Source organism: Mirounga angustirostris, unplaced genomic scaffold (genome assembly GCF_029215605.1).
Source record: "Mirounga angustirostris isolate CCGP_5_RB_7025 unplaced genomic scaffold, mMirAng1.0.hap1 SCAF_8, whole genome shotgun sequence".
NCBI classification, from domain to species: Eukaryota; Metazoa; Chordata; class Mammalia; order Carnivora; family Phocidae; genus Mirounga; species Mirounga angustirostris.
In genome coordinates this window covers 22,564,533-22,573,145 of record NW_026991716.1, presented here as the reverse complement: position 1 = coordinate 22,573,145, position 8,613 = coordinate 22,564,533, and positions in this window count along the sequence as shown.

Here is an 8,613-nt window from a genome sequence, read left to right as displayed (position 1 = left end):
ATCTGAGTGGTTGTTGGGGGTTGCAGTGAGAATTCATTTTTCCATAATTTTTCTGATCAGATTCTGCATTAGTACCTGCTTCTCAAACTGGAGTATGCACATCCCCAATTCTGTGCAGAAAGGATGCAAAACAGCAGACTGTGGTACAACATTCTGAAGCAGCAATTTTACTATAAGATTTGGAACAACCGAGGTTAAGTAATTTACAAGGTAAGTATTTAAAAATTTTAAACTGAGACAAGGCTGGAGGAAGGTCTTCTGCCAGTTAATGTCAGTAACCTGTGTCTGAAATGTCAGCCTGTCTCTGAGGAAACTAAGAAAAACATATTTCCCATTATTTTAAACAGGAAAAATGATTAGAAATAGCGGGTCAATTGAAAAATTATGCCAATTTTCTAAATCACAGTATGGCACCCAGATATGTTACAACTGTCATATTAGGATATGAAATGCTTAAAGCATTACTTCTTGGTCACCTCACATTTAAGTAGCAGTGGCCTCTCTTAGACCAACCATCCGATGTGTATACCTTTGCTGATACTCCAAAATTTGCAAAGTGACTGGTGTGATTTTATGGTCTACCAATTGTATTTGGAACCAACGTGAAGGTTTTCTTGCAAGCCATTTAGTTTAAAATGTTTTATTAAGGGGGCGCCTGGGTGGCTCAGTCCCTTAAGCGTCTGCTTTCAGCTCTGGTCATTATCCCAGGGTCCAGGGATCAAGCCTCACGTCAGGTTCTCTGCTTAGCCCGGAGCCGCCTTTTCCCTCTCCCTGTGCCTGCCGCTCCACCTGCTTGTGCTCTCTCTCTCTCTGTCAAATAAATAAATAAAATCTTTTTTAAAAAGTGTTTTATTAAGTTTTGAAAACTCAATATAAATTATATCCTCTGAAAATATACATATGAACAGCCACTATGCAGTTTGGGTATTCATAACTCAAGTGTTCTTCCAGGGAAACAGTACTTGAGGATATGTTCTGGGGTGCGGTGTGCCTATATTATGAAATAAAAGGCAAAAATCTCATTTATTTTAAAGACTAAAGCTGTAACTTTAGGTAAATTTGGGACGGAAGAGTCCTTTCAGCCTACCTCCACGGTGTTCTGGAGTTCTCTCTGTAATGATTCATTCATTTCTCCCTGCCTGCTGGGTCATTTCTATCAGTATACACACGTGCCTTAATGTTGTGCATTCCTTTGCATTCTCACCATTGTGTTTCTCTGCTCCATCAGAGCTTCCTTTCCGCACATTGTCTCCTGACCCCATTCCATTCTAGCTTTCCTCCAGACTGCCTCACTGACTTGGCTTTTACCAAGGTCACCAGTGATTTCCATTTTGACAAATTCAAGGCCAAGTTTCTGTTCTTATCTCAGTCTTTTTTTTTTTTTTTTTTTTTTAAAGACCTTATTTGACAGAGAGAGAGAGACAGCGAGAGAGGGAACACAAGCAGGGGGAGTGGGAGAGTGAGAAGTAGGCTTCCTGCAGAGCAGGGAGCCTAATGTGGGGCTCGATCCCAGGACCCCGGGACCATGACCTGAGCCGAAGGCAGATGCCTAATGACTGAGCCACCCAGGTGCCCCTTATCTCAGTCTTTTAGATGCACTTGATGCAAATGATACAGTTGAGCACTTCTTCCTTTGTATTAACTATATTTTCTTATTTTCTGTATTCTTATTCTCTGATGCTCTGGCATCTGGGGCCTCACTGACCAGGGTGGGCCTGCCCCTTCCCAGGTTAGCTAATTCCTAAAGATAGCAAATAACTTGTGCAATGAGCATGCCTTTCATTTGCAGACCTACTAATCTGGAGTTGACACCCTGAAACACCTCTTTTGTAAGCTGTTACACTCCAGGCTCCTTTTCCCCTGCCCTAATAACTCCAGGGCCAGGTTCTGGATAACTGGGGACAGTCCCTACACTCCAGTGCCCACAGAAACTCTTCAAACTAAACAATCCTAAACCTACTTGGTGTGGTTACCCTGCCTCCCCCATTCCTTCCCATAACAAAAGCGCTAAGGGATGCTCTCCCCTCACTCCCCCTGCCAACCCAGATGTGCTTGGCTTGCGGTGGTGGCTCTGCATGACCTGTCATTCCTCCTGATTCTAGGGAACTGTGAGTAAAACCTTCTTCCTTTAGGACAGTCATTTCTGTGCATGCTGTCATACCTGTTAGAACAAATCTGTGGGTACATTTGAAAACACTCCTTGAAACACTTCCTCTGGAGTTTTGAGAACCTCCCCGCTCCTGGACTCCCTCCCATCTGACTCTACCTTCCTCCTGCTTCACTTCCTCTAGGTCTCTAGTGATCCTTACCCTCCCCACTTCTCTTTCATGCCCTCCCCCCTCCCCCCCCCCCCACCCCCAGAGGGATCCCATGTAGTCTCTCAGCTTTCAGGACCATCTATCCACTGAGAACCACCAGGCCTGGGTCCTCATCCCTGGGGTTGGGGGAGGGGGGCACCCAGGCATCATTCCTGACTCGTCTTCCCTTCTACCCCCATACACGATCCCACCGCCAGTCTGTGGCTTGTTGGCTCTGCCTGCAACAGGCATCCTGGTTACAGCCTCTTCTGTCTCCACCAGCCACCTTGCCCTCTCTCGGTCAGCTGCCAAACAGGCTCCTAACCACCTCCCTGCTTCCTGTCTGTTGCCCTTCTACGGTCTATTCTCCACTCAGCATCCAAGCTGATTTCTCAAAAACCTGAACAATGTGATACAGACATAGTTCATTTTACTGCACGTTACTTTACTGTGCTTTGCAGATACGGTGTTTTTAAGAAATTGAAGTTTTGTGGCAACCCTGTGTCGACAAAGTCTGATGGTGCTATTTTTCCAAGAGCTTCTGCTTCCTTTGTGTAACTGTCATATTTTGGTAATTCTTACACTATTTCTAACTTTTTCATTATTGTATTTGTTACGGTGATCTGTGATCAGTGATCACAACTCTGAAAGCTCAGGCGATGGTTAGCATTTTTTTGGCAATAAACAATCTTTCAATCAAGGTATTTACTTTTTTAGACATAATGCTATTACACACTTAATAGATTACAGTATAGTGTAGCATGACCTTTTTTTTTTTTTTTTTTTACAGATTTTATTTATTATTTGAGAGAGAGAGAGCAAGCAGGGGGAAGAGCAGAGGGGGAGAGAGAGAGGAGAAAAGAATCTCAAACAGACTCCACATTGAGTGTGGAGCCCAACATGGGGCTCCATCTCCCAACCCTGAGATCATGACCTGGGCTGAAACCAAGAGTCAGACACTTAACCGAGTGAGCCACTCAGGCGCTCCTAAGCATAACTTTTATATGCACTGGGAAACCAGGAAATTTATTTGACTCACTTTATGTGGTTGGCTGGAATCAAACCCGCAATATCTCGGAGGTAGGCCTGTATATGCTACCCACCCCCTATTTAAACCCTGCCTGGCTTTAAACTGGCTATTCACTGCAGTAGAATAAAAGCTTGTAGATAACCTGGCCCCTGCCTCCCTCTACAGCCTCATCTCCTACCCTTGCTTGTTCATACAATAATTTTCTGAATTTCTGGTATCTAGAACTGAAAGAAATCTTAACTGACCAACAGATACTAGATCATAGATTCGAGAGCATAGCAAAAGTCTAAGGATGATGGGCCAGGAATGGCAAAAATAAATAAATAAGAAAGAAAAGCACAGGAAATGAAACATAACTGATTTGTGTATATATATATATATATATATATATATATATATACACCCAAAAGAATATAGTAGCAAAATAACTTTTAAAAAAACCAAGCCAACAAAAAATAAATAAAAATATATTTTTTTCTTTTGCAAAAAAAATAAAAATACCTTTGGTTGTATTCTAACAATACAAAAATATACTTAGTAAATCTAAAAGGACAATTTTATACCACATTTTGGGGCTACAATGCAATAAAATTAGAAGTACAGAAACAGAATTTAAATATGCTCAACTCTGTGAAAATGTTAGAATATTATTTTACATAAATTAATGCCTGGGTCAGTGTGCAAATTCAAAACACAAATACAGTACCTATAAATATACAGTTGACCCTTGAACAATGCAGAAGTTAGGATGCTGACATCCCCCTACCCCGTGCAGTTAGAAACCCATATCTAACTTTTGACTCCCCCCTCCAAACTTAATTACTAATAGCCTACTGTTGATTAGAAGCCTTACTGAGAACATAAACAATAAATTAACACATATTTTGTGTATGTGTATTATATACTGTATTCTTACAATAAAGGAAACTAGGGGAAAAGAGTTAAAATAATGAAGGAAAATACATTTACAGTACTGTACTGTAAAAAATCCACAGATAAGTGGACCTGCAGACTTCAAACCCCGTATTATTCAACAGGACATGCAAATATATTGGATCTATATTGGTGAAAGGAGAGAACTCTCCAACTCTGAAGCTCCTGGGTATGTTTGTTCTTCGGAATGCACCCTAACCTGAAATCACCTAACATCATCCCATTACAGGCGGGAGTGGCAGGGAAGGTGGTGCTGGGAACTGTAGCTGTTGAAGACACCGGTAGTAAATCTGAGGCCTCCCCTCCTGCCAAGCCTAAACTTGACCTCACAGTCCTTTCCAGCCCAGGGCTCCAGGCATCTGCCACAAATGGATGGGTGTTGGTGTACAAGGCAGCCAAGGAACTGGATCCAACAGCCACAGCGGAAAACATCAGTGGCCCCCAAGAAGGGTATGTGAGCCACCCCCGCAAGCGAGGACTTGAATCCCTGGCGTTCTGGGAAGGGCTCAGAGCCAGACTGCTTCCTGTCCTCTCCCTTTGGCTGGTTGGAATTTGGTGGAGCATGTGCACATATTAATAATGGCAACTACGTGAACTGTGTCCAAGTGTACAAATGAAGTGTACAAATGAGGCATACTTTAAAAACAGAACACAACGTCATATGTCAATTATATCTCAATAAAGCTGGGAAAAAAAAGAACACAGAACGGTCACACCGTCTGACTAAAGCTCTGTCACATATGTTAAAATAACAATTTTGGAAGAGAATTTGGAAATGGTTGACATTTTTTATAAAGCTCATTCTTTTATTTTGTTTAAAGGGGAAAAACATATGTTTAGAAGTAAATTGGGATGTAAAAAATGTAAATCTTAGCTATCCAGGGACTTCAGATGTCTAGAATGAGGCATTTCTGTGTACCTCGGATTTTGCTATAATGTGAAAACTATTAATCCATAATGCAGTTGATGAAATAATATACATTGAGAAAGGGGTAATCACTATAATTTTATATATAATTATCAATAATTATGTAATAATATATATATTACATATACAATACTGAACACCTATAATGAATCAGGCACTACTCCAAGCACTTTATATTAATTATCTCACAAGAACCCTCTCTGAGGTAAGTTTTAGTATCTTCAACTTAGAGGCTAATTAGTAAACAGAATTGAATAAGAAACTTTATTTTTTTTTAAAGATTTTATTTACTTCTTTGACAGAGAGAGACACAGCGAGAGCAGGAACACAAGCAGGGGGAGTGGGAGAGGGAGAAGCAGGCTTCCCGCCGAGCAGGGAGCCCGATGCGGGGCTCGATCCCAGGACCCCGGGATCATGACCTGAGCCGAAGGCAGATGCCCAACAACTGAGCCACCCAGGCACCCCTAAATAAGAAACTTTAAAATGTGAAAGACTCTCAAAAAATACAATGTGGAAAGAGAAAGGGAAGGGACTAGTATATTTGGCACATACATCTGCACGAAGTCGAAACTTGCAAAGCTAAACATTATACTATTTAGAGATACGTATGTAGCAAAATTATAATGAAAGTGGAATAATAATTGTTTAAAATTTCAGATGAATGACTCTCTAGGAGGGGAGGCAAAGAGTTGTATTTGGGAAGGGCCATGAAGAGGGTGTCGAAGGTAGTGGTAAAATTTTATTAAGCAGGTGACAGATACAGAATGTCTATTTGTATACCATATAATTTTGTATGTAAAATAATTCATTTGTGAAAATTTTAAACCACTTTCTTGAGATACAATTCATGTACTGTATAATTCATTTAAAGTGTATAATTTAATGGTTTTTAGTCTATGCACAGATGTGCGTAACTGGCACAAGTCAATTTTGGATCCTTTTCATCACATCAAAAAGAAACTCCCTGTAGCTGCTAGGCTCCCACCTGACTACCCTGGCCCTGGGCATCCATTCATCTTCTTTCCATCCCTCTAGATTTGTCTTTTTCTGGACAGTTCATACAAATGGAATCCTATAATATTTAGACTCTTGCGACTGGCTTCTTTCCCTCAGCTAAACGTTCTCAAGGTTCGTCCAAGTTGCCGCAGGGTGGGTACTTCATTCCTTCCTATATTTGGCACGATAAAAATTTGTCTTGAGTGCTCGTGCGTGGAGAAGGAAATGAGAACAATGAAGGTTTCTCTGCGGATTCTAAAGGCTCTTAAACTACTTCCGGGATCTCTAGAAGTGGATGGCACTGGTTCTCGTTCTAGAATATGACTTCCTTTTTTCCCAAATCTGTGGAATACTAAACTGTGGGGTGAATGGTTGATCCCCCAATGAGTGTGAATGAGGCAGAGAGTGGAAGAAGAGTTATTTTATGAGGAAAAGCAGACAAGAACTGCTGGAAGAGGTACAGCAGGAGGGGCGGGGAGGGAAGGAGAAGGAAGGGGCAGGGAGGGAAGGGTGGTGGCGGGAACTGCTCGAAGTAGAAGGAACAGAGCTCTGAGCAGAGGAAGGCAGAATAAAAGGTGGAAGGACAGTTGGAACAGACTGAGGGAAGGGAGACGGCGATGAGTAAGAACTTTGGGGGACAGAAATCCCCGAGTTCTCCCACAGCTGGAAGCATTGCCCTGGGGCTGGGGAGCAGGGCGTGGCCAAATCCCAGGAAGGAGTGGGTATACAGTGTGCTTCTGCACATCCATCCACAGCACCAGGTGTGGAACTTACCTGTATTTGGCCTCCGTGTGCATCGGAAGTATTCATTTATCCAATCAACAAGCTCTTAATTAAGCTTCTACTGTTTGCCAGACACTGTGACTATCTCTCTGCCCCAGCTTTGAGGGACTTGCCAGGTCATGGGAACAATATTGGTTATTTCTTTTCCATTTCCCCACAGTTTCTGGAAGAGTGTTCTTCATAGAATGGGCAATTTTGCAATTATTGTTAGTAATCGGAGAAAGGAAGCTTTTCACATTCAGAGTTTTTACGAAAATGCAGTATATTAGATGTAGAACTATGTATCTTTGGCTTTAAAGTTAACAAACAATGAAAAAAAACTAATTTTATAATACTAAATGTTCACATTGATGTCAATTGGAAAAGTTTTTTCTCAGAGTATCTGCACTTAGGAACTTGAGAAGGGTGGGGGAAATATATAGTAAGTGGTACATGCTTTATCGTTTCCCTGCATCTCACAATGCTGTGATGATTAACATATACATGGATTTATGGATCTGAAAATTTTTCAGTGACACATCTGTTTACATTTAAAATGTGGCTTTCATCTCCTTTATTGCTCTTGAATTCGATCATATCCCTGGGTAGCCACGGACGCATTGCGTGGAGGCTGGGCTTCTCTCCTTAAAGATGTTGTTCATTAGAAAAGAAAAAGAAAGTTGCCTTGCATCAACTAACGACCATCATGCTTACTTTCACTAGAGAGTGTTATTATTTAGAGTTTTTGTGAAGATTTGCTCTCTTCACAGCATCCCAGCCCTGTCTGGATGCAGCACATGGTCCCATTTCTATACAGTGATGGCACTGGGGACTTTCAGTCTAATGCTTGGTGTGGACTAAGTCCTGGGAACGTATTGGAATTGTTGGAAGTGATGTCCCTTTTTGGTAATGCACATGCCTGTGAAAATTAGCTGTGGTGTGATTCTAGACTCAATTCATTACATTCTTTTTCCCAGCTATGGCCTGCAATTTGTATTTCTAATATTAGAAACTAAAAATGATGGTAAAGCCACAGAAAGAAAAATCCTTTGGTTTGTGAGAGCTTCAAACTTCATTTCAGCCTTATTCTTCAATCACCCTGGAGGAAGGGGATCTAATGTAAAATGGAAATATCAGGACCTGGAGCCAATCTGTGAGAGGCTAAGTAGTAAAGGTCTGGAGCCAAGAACCATGTCTTCGCATTGCTTCTGCAACCCTCGTGCAAAATGATACCAATTCCTAACACGATGTTGAAATGATGCATTTTATTTTTAATATTAAATCTTAAATTTAGGGCGCCTGGGTGGCTCAGTCGTTAAGCGTCTGCCTTCGGCTCAGGTCATGATCCCAGGGTCCTGGGATCGAGTCCCACATCGGGCTCCCGGCTCGGCAGGAAGCCTGCTTCTCCCTCTCCCACTCCCCCTGCTTGTGTTCCTGCTCTCGCTCTCTCTCTCTCTCTGTCAAATAAATAAATAAAATCTTTATAAAAAAAATCTTAAATTTAAAGCCTTATTAAATCCCTTATTCACAAGTAGAACCAGTAAAATGCCAAATTCTTTTAAAATTTCAGATTTCCTAGCCTTCCTGTCCTCTGCTCTTCTGAGGAGGCAGCCCGTGCTTTGAAAAGGAGGCAGTCCTTGAAGAGAGCAATGTCCGGTAGAAGCAGG